The sequence below is a fragment of the Gobius niger genome, assembly GCF_951799975.1.
Source record: "Gobius niger genome assembly, chromosome: 20".
Taxonomy (NCBI): Eukaryota; Metazoa; Chordata; class Actinopteri; order Gobiiformes; family Gobiidae; genus Gobius; species Gobius niger.
Genome location: NC_136871.1, coordinates 21,044,163 through 21,057,730, shown reverse-complemented (window position 1 = coordinate 21,057,730; position 13,568 = coordinate 21,044,163). Strand labels below are relative to the sequence as shown.

Sequence of the window (13,568 nt, the reverse complement as noted above, 5' to 3'; positions counted from 1 at the left end):
ATGCATCGAAAATAATCTGTTACACCAGAGATGCTTTGCTGCTTTGGGCTGTTTGCCATCCATTATAGAGCAGACAGTCAACACACAATTCCCCAACTTCATCCTTAAAATATGGATCGGGAACCCAGGACACATTAAAGCTCCCGTCAAACTGTAGCCCACTTGTATGGGATGGATATTAAACATCACAACACCACAAATAAGAGTAAAAATAAGTATATGGTTGAGTGAAGGCCAGTTACTGAAGAGAGAGAAGAGACAATTGATAATATGGCCGTGTCACAAAAAGAATGAATGAGTGGACTGGTCAATCCAATTGAGTATCCTGTTATATTTCAAAATAGCTGTTTATTTTAGTAGGACTACTTGTTTGAGTATTTCCAAACCATTGATGTATTAAATTCTACCAAAACTGCCTCAGTTTAAAGGAACAGGCCACCGTTTTTTCATACTGAGATATGTTCTTACCTGAGCTTCGACGTTTAGCCTCTCCTCCTCTCCTTATGGACCCAAACGGGGTAATAAAAAAAAAGGGGGGTACTATGTTGTAAGGCGTAATAATACCTTAGGAGCACTTTGATGCCTCATGATATAGTGTCCCTTTTTATCTGCTTAGAACATCGACATGTTTAATACTTGGATCGTGTAACTACTCACATAACCGTATTTTAATAGGGAAAACGTGGAAGAGCTTGGTCGCCTCTAACTTCACCCCATTTGGCCCCATAGAGGAGTGGTGGAGAGGCTAAATGCTAACAACATGTTTGCTGTTTTTGCGTGACTGAGCGCACACACAAAGACCAGACAGGTACGCATCAACTCGTCCAAGCTCAGGTAACGTATCTCAGTGTGTAAAAACGGTGGCCTGTTGCTTTAAACAATAATGGCAAAGCTTTAAGGCTGTTTTTATTTTGCATTAAGTACAGCGAAGATGTAATATCCAGAGTCCATGTAACAGAATGCAGGTCTAACTAAAGTTATGTGTCTATGGATCATCAACGTTTACCATGAATGAGGGCAAGTTCATAAATAAATATTAATAGGCAAGGCAAGTTATATTAATTTCCTGCTCATCTAACAGAGCCACTACAAGACAATACTTGTGCGGTCAGTGAGTGCACAGAGCTGTAGTAAAGCGCGCATTGGTCGGTGGGAGGGACCCGTCACGTGACAGCGGACAGCATGTGCGTTTCAGATCCGCGCTAAAGAGACACATGAGCATCAGTCAACGCTACGCCTAACATTTCTCCTCCACCGTCCGCACGGTTTTACGGGCAATTTCTGGAAGCGCGCGCGCACTCTTCCCATTTCCGCTTCACCACATTGTCCCACTACTACTGCGCCTCTCCTTTGTTGTGAGAGTTTCCCTCTTATATCGAGAGCGATTCCTGGAAGAGACGCCTTCACTTCCTAGAAAGGTAAGAATCTGTAACTTTTGCACGGGCATCATTTCATTAGCCTATGTGTCACTTTGCCAGCACTGCTCACACTTGATTCTTTCATTTTTGAGGATACGGCTGAATAGTTTACGCATGGAGGGGAGCGCGCCCGCGGAAAGGAGTAAAAGCACACTGCGCAAAGATTCCGTCAGCTACTGTAGACATCCCGGCTTCGTTTTATTATCTCTTTGTAAAGTGGAATTTCGTGTCTAGTTGCTGTGGTTCCGTAGCGTCTGCAGCGGAAATGAGTCTACTCTTTCCTTTTAATGAACTGCATGAGCAGTGCTGATTATATTACGTTCATTTGGGGCTAATTGCTTAAAAGCCTATCATAGTGTCTGCTTCACTTGTGTCTATACCTTCTCCCTGTGTGTTGGAGCTTTTGAATGGCTTGATCTGACTGAATGTTTTCAAAAGGAAAAATCTGTCTAGAAAAGTGTTTTATGGCAGATCAGGTTTTTAACCTTGTCTCTGTTTTCCACCCACTTGCAAATTTCTCTTTAGGTTTGGTTGTCTCTCTACAGAGTTAGATGCTCTGTAGCTTTTATGTGACATCTCCAATTTCTCAAACAAAATCATAAATTGACATAGCCAAGGTGGGTGAAGAACTCACCCAGGAGCACAGCGGCTGTATTCTTTCTCCCAGGCAAACTTCTTACCATTGGTGGGTGAATGATAATCCTTCCCACAGTCACTACATGTTGAACCGTGGGAAATCAGAACCATGGACAGCGACAGCAGCTTGTGCTTAGGGATAGGTTTTCACTAACACATACAGAGTCATGGAAATGTACTTTGTATTATCCCTCCTTCGAGTTTTATTGTTTGTAACAGATCAGATTCACAGAATATAAATTCTTATTAGTCTTATTGCATTTTAGAAGCATGCTACAGTATAAGCATGTACTGTATATCACAGCTAGACAACAGTAGACTTCATTGCACGGAGGTTAACTGTAGTCACTACACTTTTGCAGAGATTAGTGTTAATTAAGCATAATTATATTGGACCACAAGTGCCAATTATAGTTTACACTGAACAAGCATCTGTAATTTCTCAGCCATGTTGTTAATTAATTAGCTCTGCCAGTTCGACCAATGACATTGCGTTACAGTCCAAGATCTCCCACATGCATTTCACTACAGTCATTCCAAATGCATTTGCTCACAATCTGTCTGCAAATCATGGGCCTCTTTCTTTTCTTGTTGTTCTCCAGTGATGTGTTTTTTTCCCTATGGAGATTTTGAAGCTTCGATATAGTCGTTTTCCTTTCTGCACTGGCACTCACCCAAGTAAACAATAGCATTTAATTAGTTCTACCTTGACTGTGGGAAAAGTGTGCTGTGGCGTACGGGGGAGTCGGGGACAAAGGTTGTTCCTGAGCCGCTGTGCCTGGAGATGTGCATAAATTTTTCATTTGTATTTTACTAAGCAGTGGATTTGATTGTAGCTTTGTTACTTTGCTGCTCCCGTTCGTTTCCTCCTGCAGTGAGTGTATATACTTCCAAAGGCTCTGCAAACAAATCACCACATGTTAACACAGAGAATTTCTAATGGTGGTTTGAATAAAATATAAAGTTGGAATAGTACATCACGAGGTCTGCCTTTGTGGATGCTTTCGTTTAGATCCCGTTGCTTTATACGGCTTCTCTATGTTGACATTGATTTGCCCAGAAGGATGTACACATTAAACACAAGTATTAGTATGCCAAACCTATAAGCCCCAGATGAAAGACAAATGTGCGCTGCTCCTGTCGTAAAGCTGCGGTATGCAAATATGTTCATGTTGGTCATGTATAAGAAAACTACCTCGGCAGGTCTTTACAGGCTCTGACAAATCTCTGTTTGCATTTCACTAATACACAATCCTGTGGGAATCAGAAGCACAGTCAGTTGCACCTATACTTGCTGTAAGGGACGATCAATTGTGGTACCCTCTATTGGCTGACAGTGAAACATTGTGTTGCTCTCAGAAAAGCGAGTGAGCGTGAAGATTTAGAAGAAATAAAGTCCACCACAGATTTGTATTTAGTCTGTTTGTGGACAGAATTTACTTCTTTCTTCAGTCTTCTGCAGTAAAGCTCAACAGTCCCGCCAACCTGACTCCACTCTGACTCCAGAAGAAAAAAAATCCCATTTAATTTCGCTCCATGCAATTCAATTAATAATAATAATAATAATAATAATAGTACCAATCAATAAGGCCATGGTTCTCCACTGACCTGAGACGGGTGGAGAACCATGGCCAATCAATAAGGCCATTGTTCTCCACCCGTCTCAGGTCAGTGGAGATCTCGGGGTCTTGTTCACGAGTGAGGGACGGACGGACCGTGAGATCGGTGCGGCGTCAGCAGTGATGCGATCACTGTATCGGACTGTTGTGGTGAAGAGGGAGCTGAGTCGCCTGGCGAAGCTCTCGATTTATCAGGGTAATGACAGAAAGGAGAAGATCGCGGATACAAGCGGCCGAAATGACTTTCCTTAGCAGGGTGGCTGGACGCACCCTTCGGGACAGAGTGAGGAGCTCAGTTACCCTCGAGGAGCTCAGAGTAGAGTTGCTGCTCCTTCAAGTTGAAAGGAGCAGCAATGGGCATGTCCTATTGGGAGGAGGCCTCGTGGAAGGCCCACGACACGCTGGAGGGACTATGTCTCCGAGCTGGCCTGGTGTCGCCTCGGGGTCCCCCCAGAACAGCTGGAGGAGGTGTGCGTGGATCGGGAAGTCTCTGCATCTCTGCTGAGACGGCTGCCTCTGCGACCCGGCCCCGGATAAAGCAGAAGAAAATGGATGGACAATAAATAATAAGAATTACACTAGAATGAAGTTTAAAGTAAGTATGTAGACTACTATTTAACTCAGAGTTCAACAATCGGTCAGTTGTTACCTCCACAGCCGAGCCCCCCAGTATTTGAATGAATGAGATTATCATTCACATTCACCTCAGCTTCAAATGTGCGAGTAATTTAGAGGGAAGCACCAGGAAGAGCATCCAGCGTAAAGGTCTCTTTGTGAAATGGCTTAGAATCTGCAGACGCTTAAGACGTCTTAAAATGCCACGTTTCTAAAAGGTTAACTCCGGTGACATGCATCTTTCGATATTTTAACTACAAATAACGCTTGATAACCAACAAAATGTCAACATGATCATTACTGTTCTACAGTGGTTGCCATCATGCCATAAATCATCTTGTTTTTTGAGGAAATTGCAGGCTTTTTGTTTGTAGATGAAAGGTCATAATTAACTGCCAATTATTATTCAGCTGCAGCTCTTTTGTCTCCGCTAACAGTGAATTTAACATCACGACGAGCAGAATACTAATGACGGCAACACATTGTGAAAGGCCTGCATCACGAACACATAATATTGAACAACTCCTACACTAACGATAAGGGCCTGTTGCGGGCGAGGGATGTGCACGGTGCACGGTGCAGGGTCACTAAAATGCCCATGACACTGTAGATATGTAGAATTTGTCATTCCGCTGTCAAATGAATGAATAAAACAAAAACAGACAAGGCATAACTTTATCCCAGAACTCTCTTTATGCCAGTTTTTGTTTCATCTAGATAGACACTGGTAACATTTTTCCAATTCAATAATAACGTATGGATAGGTTTCAGTCATGTGACATCAGGTGATATTATTACTATTTTGTTTTTATGGTCCTCATTTTTACATAGCTATAAAATTACTCATAATATATTATCCACAACGCTGCAGTTCTACAGGCTCCAGAGTCCATTCGTAGTATGCATCATTCTCTCCCCTTAAACAAGTACGTTGTTTGTGCGTGCACGATGCAACATAGCCAAAAGAATGTAATTGAATCAAACATAGATTTTAGTGACAGGTGTACGATAGATGAGGTACCTAAGAGGCTTTGCTCCCATAAGGCTCCATTCACTTAGACAACAGTCAAGTGATAGATTGGTGTCTTGGCTCCGCTGTGCAGGGTAAAAAAACGTCTTATCAGCTCGCCCATCTGTTAAGGCAACACGATTAATAACAATTTAATAGAAATTGCTATTGAAATGTACGCAATACGTAATTTGCAAAGGGTACAGTTATTTAGGTAATTTAGTTAAATACATGCCAGGAATTGCAATTAGACATGTTTTCCCCCAAACATCAGACCACCCCATTATCTGTTGTTAAAATCTACTCTGTTACTGCAGTGGTGTGGCCACTAGGATATACTCTGGACACAGACTCAGCAAAAAACACACATTTAAAAATGCTTTTTCATGTTCAGATAAAAGGCTTCTTCCACTTTTCTGGTGGTAATAATAATTTCTGGTAGTAAAATCGATAATACAAAATCCCATACACTGCAGAAACATAATATAAATATAAAATATTTTATTTTATAGGGACATTATTACTTTTCTGGTGTTTGAAATCTTGTATCTTTGGTGGTGCCAGTGACGGACAAACAGCAGCTTATTGCCAAAAGAGCGAGCAGAGCACTGCAATAACACCCCTCTTCCAGTAAGGGCTGTTCTCTTCTGTATAATGAGCACTATCTGAAGCTCTCTCTCACACACCCGCTTACTCTCAGCATTACTTTTTTGCTTCGCCTCGTGCTACTGGATTGTTCTTTGATTGCTTTTGCCCATTCCAGCAGCATGTTGTCATTATCGTTCAGGTATCTGCTGCCCTGCGCCGGCTAAGCGCGTTATCAAAAATCCTTCTTTTTCATTACCTGCTTATTTGCGAGGTCATAGTGTTATAGTGTGGCCTTCAAATCTTTTTTTTTTCAGAGTTTCACAGATTCTGTCACAGCTAGAGGGAGGAAAATGAGTGCTTATGAGGAGTGCTGAATGGTCCAGTGGACATTTGCTGCACCTGTGGAAGCATGTATCAATTTGTGCTATCTTGGAGCAAATGATATGCATCTGTAAAGAGGGAATCTAATTGTGCCATAAGGCTCATGTCAGAATATGCAGTATGTAGGTGTCACATTACTATTCATGAGCATGCATTTTGACATGCAGTTAATGACACAGTGTAAGGTCCCTTTAACCTTATCTACAGCCATTGCAAACCTCCTTAGATTGGGATTAAGATCTGCAATAAAGCATGTATAATTGTAGCAATCCAAATAGCATACTGCCAAACCCATTCAGGGATAACATATTCCTAAATAATTGCAGTATATTTGCAGTCAGACAACGTATGATGTAAACTTTACACTTTTATGGAGCTGCTCCTTTTTAACTTCGACAATGGGCCCTCATCAAGGTGCAAAGTTGTGATGCAAAAATCTTTTTCTCAACTTCATTTTGAGCAGACCCGTTTGAACCTCGGGCTGTTATCGGCAGACATGAAAGAGAAACCTCCCCAAGCGACATATCTCAAAGCGACTGGCTGTTGGAATAGTATTAATGTTTGAATTTATAATAACTTCTCATTTAGCCCTCATACATATCCCTGAGTCTGAGTTTAACATGTGCTTTGTAATCTAAGGGGTGTAACACTTCAGCTATCGCACAGTTTGGTTCACGGTGCAGGACCCGCGGTTCAGTCCATCAAGTTGCAAGTGCGATATAACCATCCATCCTTTTTCTTCTACTTGTCCGTTTCCGGGTCATGAGGGCAGCCACTGCCCAAATCACATGCACCTCTTGGCTCCTCCTGCGCGTGGTGGGTCCACAGAAGGACGGCCTCTCGATTCTAACCGGGCCTGTTGGTCTCTCAAAAGGGGCTTCTGTGAACCGCTCTCTGTCCGACACGTCACCTAGGACCTGTTTGTCATGGAAGACCCTACCAGGGGCACGAAGCCCCCGACAACAGAGCCCCCAGGATCATTCGGGTGCTCAAACCCCTCCACCACGTTAAGATGGCGGTTCCAAGAGGGGAATGCGATATATGTAATAGAATAAAATTGGCACTTTATTTTGATTTATTTTAAAGCTTTATAATAGAATGTGCCCCTGGGCTCACATGGCAAAAAAAGATAGAACACAAATCACGTTTTGACCATGTGCTTGTTGGTTTGACTTTTCATAGATTAAAGCATGCGGTGCATCATGGCAAAGTGCATCGTTACACCCCTATTGTAATCAGTGTGTGTGACCTGCTTAACGCTTTTAACCACGTTGTTATATCCTTTTCCCAAACAAAGTTGGAGTGGTGCTTTCTTTCTTTCTTTCTTTCTTTCTTTCTTTCTTTCTTTCTTTCTTTCTTTCTTTCTTTCTTTCTTTCTTTCTTTCTTTCTTTCTTTCTTTCTTTCTTTCTTTCTTTCTTTCTTTCTTTCTTTCTTTCTTTCTTTCTTTCTTTCTTTCTTTCTTTCTTTCTTTCTTTCTTTCTTTCTTTCTTTCTTTCTTTCATGTTAAGTATCAGGACAGTTCTGTTTTGGACTGATTATAAGAAACCTTCAACAAACTAGTATTTGGAGGGAAGCTTTGTGCCCAGGCCAGGCATCTCCAACTTCTTCTATTTCTTTTAGTTTTAAACCTAACATGAGTATTTTCAAAGCTCATGGTTAGAATAGGCTTGAGATGACCTTGTAGATAAGTGAACTTGATTCTTTCGGACAACCTGAGAGGGCCAGACCAACTGATGCGATTTGATTTCATCCCTCTCTGGAGCGTGTCCTGGACTGTATATTTATGGCTGACCTATACAGGAAGGTTCACTGCACTTTGTCGCCATCACTCATCTGGCAGCGGCTTCATCTCAGGAATTTACGAACACACAAGACGATTCATCCTCAATGTCACGTATCCTGCTCGTAACGTTTGAAGAGAAATAACCAAGACTCAACACCAACAGTTAACGGCATGTTTGTTTTTTAGTCGATAAATGACTGGAGCATCAAATACTTTTATCAAGACAGGTTTGTAGCTGCGGGCTTTGAAATGTGGGAGGAGGTAATGATTCTTTTACGAGTATTTCATCATTTTTCGCACATCTGGCGCTGGCCTCTCTGGTAAACATTACATTGATGTATCGCAAAGCAAACGCACTTGATTTATTTGCTATCGATCTTTTCGACGGGGCTTAAAAGCTGCTCGCTGTTCATTGATTCAGCCAAAGCTCTCACAGACAATCCCTTGCAGCTCCTTTCAGGATGGCCATGCAAAAAGATGGGAGTGGGAGAGAGAGGTTAATAGTGGATTGTGAAAGTGTGAAAGTGCACTGCATGAGTTTTAAATGATCAATTTATAATCAAGATTCAGTGCCGCCAATAATGGTTAAGGCATCATGGGTTCAATCTGTTCTACCAACTAAAGCCAACGGGTAAAAAAGCCGAGTGGGTTTGTTGTAAAGAGGCTGTTTGTCTTCTTTGGCGCCTGTAAAAGACCTTGGCCCCATCACCTGTGCAATGACAGGCCATGATGATGGGGCGTCCCAAAGACGACGGCCCCATCGTCCTCGGGCCAACAACCAATTATATGGGATGCTAATGCAGAAGCGCCAGTGTGAAACATCTGCCCGCTGTAATTTATGAGAACAAAAAGGTGATTGGGGAGACGCACAGCGGACAAAAGTTCTACAATAATAAGGTGGGAATTTATGAGTATTTTCTTCGGGTGACCTCGAGATGTCTGTGTGAGGACAATGCGGCTTTTGTCTTTTTTCTATCACGGCTGTCATTAGTTGCTTTTTAAGCCCTGGCTCCCAAGAACACTCATAAAAACCATAATCACACCACTAAATGTCACGTAATATCACACCAGATTCACAGCTTTTTGTCATTTAAAAGGCATTCCCACCGAACCAAATGCAAACTAGTGTTGTTTTTTGGAGATCGATCATTTCAAGATTATGTTGTGTTAAGAGAGTTAATTGAAACAATGCCTAATTGAAATGCTTCCCTTAAAGGTGCACTACAGCGCTGTATGTCCCATGCTTGAAACATTCTTGAGACATGCCGAAGCTCATAGAAAGTCACAGACTGCTCTCGTAAGCTGACGATTAGATGCATCAGCTATTCAGGCTTTGCCGGGTAAACCTCGCCATTTATGTTAGAACGGAGAAACCAGCGGCGTAGAAATACTCTTGAAGTCCTTTGATTTTCGCCCGTAATAAAGTGACTGTGAAGCGATGCGGTGACGCTGACGCACTCAGTCGGGGCCCCCAGTGCAGCGTCTCAAGCCTAGAGGGGATACACTGAGTCACTTTCATGACGAGCAACAGACCATGAGAATAAGCACCATGGAAAAACTTCACTTTGGATTTCGGAACACACAGTGACTCTGTAACGCTGTGTGAAAGAAGTGAGTGGGTAAAGATTTTGATTGGCAGTGTCAAGTCTTTAATGGTTGACGCTTTGATCTATTACCCCCAACTGTGCACTTTCAAGATCAGCCTTTTCATTTCCACGCAAGATTTAATGAGTAAATATTCTTCCCTTTGTTATAATGATTTGGTGGGGGTACAGATAGAGTTAAGCGTGACCTTGTGATGTGCAACGGTCTGCACATCCTCTATAGTCTGTTTAAACCACGTTATGATGCTCCTCCATATCAAAACCACATACCTGAAGTTTTTGCACTCGTTTCCGTACTGAAAACGCCAGGCCACACTCTGGAGTACATCCCACAGAGTACATCCCGAGAAGAGCCTTTGTGTTCTTTTTGTTGTGCTCAGACTCTCTTCCCTTTGCTCTGTACTTGTCTGAATGTGGGTGGAGTTTAGTGTTGAGGTACACTTACATAATGCCATTCCTGTTAGCAGCTGTAGTTTGGTTTTCTCATGTGTTGCACCTCCAGGTCAAAAATATCCACGGGTATTTTTGCACACATGTTTGTAAAGAGCTTTAGTCACCCAAAGCTGTTTTACTAGCGGTGATTATAGCTGGGTTGAAGACGGGGACATGATACTAAATGCGTTCCAATCTTATGCGCACATCTACATGTCGCTGTTACTGAATTAACTGCTCGCTCCCTGTCAGACCCTGTTGTGAAATGCCAGAGAGATAAGGAGCTGGTCTGCACACACTCCCCTGAGAGGCGCAGACGGAGTAAACACAATTACAGTAATAAGGAGTCTGTGCTGTCTGCGTTGTTCACCCTTGGCAGGTACAGCCCACTCTGATCAGGGCACAGTTTTTCAGTCAGTTGATATTGAGCAGTTTTACAGACCATAGTGAATAGAGATGCACCGATCCAGCTTTTTGCTACTGATACCGATACTGGGTTTTGAGTATCTGCGAATACCCGATATTTACCGATACCACTTTCTTAAAAGTGGCTTTCTCTGAGTGAACATTTTTATTGACTCTTTCCTCAATTTTAAGATCAATAAACTCATATTTTATTGTCATAAGATCAATTATCAATTATATCTATTGATAAACTCTTGGATAAACATTTAACAAGGATCACTGGACTTTTCGACACTAAATATCCTTGGGTATATGACAGGCTTTAGGTTGCATTAATATAAACGACACTTGGCTTCAGCAGTGGTCGATTTTATTTTATTAGGCTACTTTAGGTATTCCTATGTTAGTTTCTGTCCCAGCCTTGATTAGTTTTCGTTAGCATGCTAGCTTTAGCGTACTGCTGCGACGCGGCGATCAAAATGCGTTTGTGGAGGTTGAAACTAACTCAGTAATTGAATTCTCCGGGTTCTTAGCTTTCCAATGTTATGCAGCATGCCCACATTCACTTAGATTTAGGTGGTAATAGTTATGTTTTTAACGTGTTGAGAGCCCAAACTGGTAACGGTTCAGTATCGGATATTTGTAGCCGATATCCGATATCATATTTTTTTGGGCTCCGATATCTGATACCAGTATCGGATCGGTGCATCCGTAATAGTGAACTCTTCCACTCTCACTGGTGTCTGACTTAGGCCATGAGTCGGGGCTCGCTGAGAATTGGAGCAAAGATGTTGATTTGCCAAGAACATGCTTTGAACAGTTGGCAACTTTCAATCAGGACCAAAATGAGGTTAGAATGAAACTCAATTGGATAATAATAAAAAACTGAAAATTTTCAAGTTAGCCAGCATTTTCATTTCATTTTATTTTTCCCTAAGAGTCTAAAGCTGTTCGAGAGCTTACACTTCATTGAGGTTGACCAGCAGGCGTGGGTCAAATAAAGTAGACACATATGTCTATATTTGAGCGCAGAACTGCATTAAACGAACGGAGAAAAAGTCTCCCCCTTATAACATCGGCGGGATGTTATAAGGGGGAGAAATTCAATTTTATAACATGATCTCACCCACCCATATTTGTGCTCTAATATTGTTTCTATGCAGGCAACAGAAACTATGAGGTCTGTATTGGACATGGCAGTCGGTCCTCACAGGCCAACAATTGGGGATGATGAAGATGAGTTGACTTCAGTTTACTGAGCTGTCAGTGCCCGCGGCCTGGAGCAGGAGGCCAGCAGCCTGTGCCTCGGCTCCCTCAGAGAAATGTCAAGACTAGGAACCACTGCAACAAAATGCATCACCACCTGCTCCCGTCAAGCCCTTTAAATCCACAGTCAGTCGCGTGCAACAAGAAAAACAAAAATAAACACACCCTGAGCTTTCATGAAAGACAACACAAAGGGACACACGGGATGTTTTTCATCCCTCTGTCCCTTAACGCTTCTCAAAACATCACAAGCAGTGTTTTTATTTTGAGCGTTCAGTTGAGGAGATATAGTTTACTATAAGAAGCTCAGAGTTTTCATATTGCAGCTTCTGGCGATGCTTTGTTTTCTCTCGTCCAACAAATGTTTCCTTGCCTGCAGCTCTTAGGGACATCTGCCCTTTCCTTCCATTTCCACTGTGACATTATTGCGTTTCTTTGCTCTTATTCTCTTATTGAACCTTTACAGCCTATGAAATACACATATAAATGCTGCTTTAGGGTACTTTCTTGTTTGTTTGTTTGTTTGTTGGTTTGTTTGTTTGTTTGTTTGTTTATTAGATTTAACCTCTGTGATTGACAATGGTAGCTCCCTCTGGATTGGTTGTGTAGTTGTTTTTTCTTTTTGTCTTGTGACACAGGTTTATGAACAACTCTGCTTCGTTGAGCTTTTTCTAGCGCCGCAGTTGTCAGCACATCTTTTTAAAAATGGAATAAAAGGCGGATAAATAGATAAATATATGGTAATTTATTGCTCTTTGTTGTTTTCCAAAATATGCAACATAAGAATGTGTTTGAGTGCTTTGTCCTGGCTCAATCAAATACTGACAGAATGCAGTTACGGGGCAGAATTGTCTCAACTTCCCCATCCGTTTGGTGAAATGTGAATTGATCTGTGCACACTTTGGGTGGAGGTCGTCAACCCATCCTTTCAGGCTATCGTAGCACCCCATCAAGCTAAGCAGCTATTCATAACAGACGACACAAAGGTGGAGGCACGGAGGCTGAATATTTTTGTTGCTATTGATCAATCCCCTGCAGCTGTGTGGCCCAGCAAGAGCTATGTTTGACTTTAGAAAACAGCTCCATTTTTGAACTGGCACTGAGAAATTCAATGCAAAAACACGAGTCGCTATGGAGCCAATTCATAGATTTTTTTTCCCTCGACTAAAACTGTGACTTAATTGGTGTGGTTGAGTAATTCGTTTTCCTCTTGTAATTAGGTGCTTGCACTCATCTTATTACATTGCCTTCTTTCCCCTTCGCCGCACAGGTAAGATGAAGATAAGTGGACGGGATTAGCCCCGCCTTCTTGCTGTTAATTAGAGTTAGTGCAGTTATAATCACCGATGGCACAGATAAAGCTCTGCTGACTTAATACAGACCCACTGTGGAGAAATGTAGCCTCATAATGTGCACTTAATGCAGACCTGGGTCTATCATGGAAGTGCAGTTATTAAATAAATGGTCTACTTGATAATACATTTATATTAAATATAAAAGTAAACCTTTATACAATAACGTCCCTTTTTTGTCTTGAAATCGCATTACAAGCTTTTACTTGGTTTCCTGAAACGGTTGCAATCAGTCGCTTCAGTCACTTGTGTTCGCTTCAGGAGGAGCTGCTCCTGCGAAATTCTGAGAAATTTCTGGGATTTGCACTACGTGCTGTTTCTTAGCATTAAGTTGTGAATGAAAATGTGTTAACAGATTCTTTGATTGTGCTTTGGGGACAATGAAATAGTTTTACTCTAATTCCTCTGATTCTTCACGTAAACGTAACGTGTTTTCAACCTCTTGCCTCTCCCGAAGAC

The 13,568-nt window shown here is 41.9% G+C and overlaps 1 protein-coding gene across 2 annotated transcripts in view; it reads left to right on the top strand.

Moving 5' to 3' along the window:
* The first annotated feature begins 1,216 nt into the window (after positions 1-1,216).
* Positions 1,217-13,568, top strand: part of LOC306979928 (rap1 GTPase-activating protein 1-like) — a 95,827-nt gene continuing 83,475 nt past the window's right edge. For both annotated transcript variants that reach the window (XM_079579103.1, XM_079579101.1), the window contains exon 1: positions 1,217-1,418. The gene's annotated coding sequence lies outside the window, so the exon portion shown is untranslated. The remainder of the gene's footprint in view (positions 1,419-13,568) is intronic.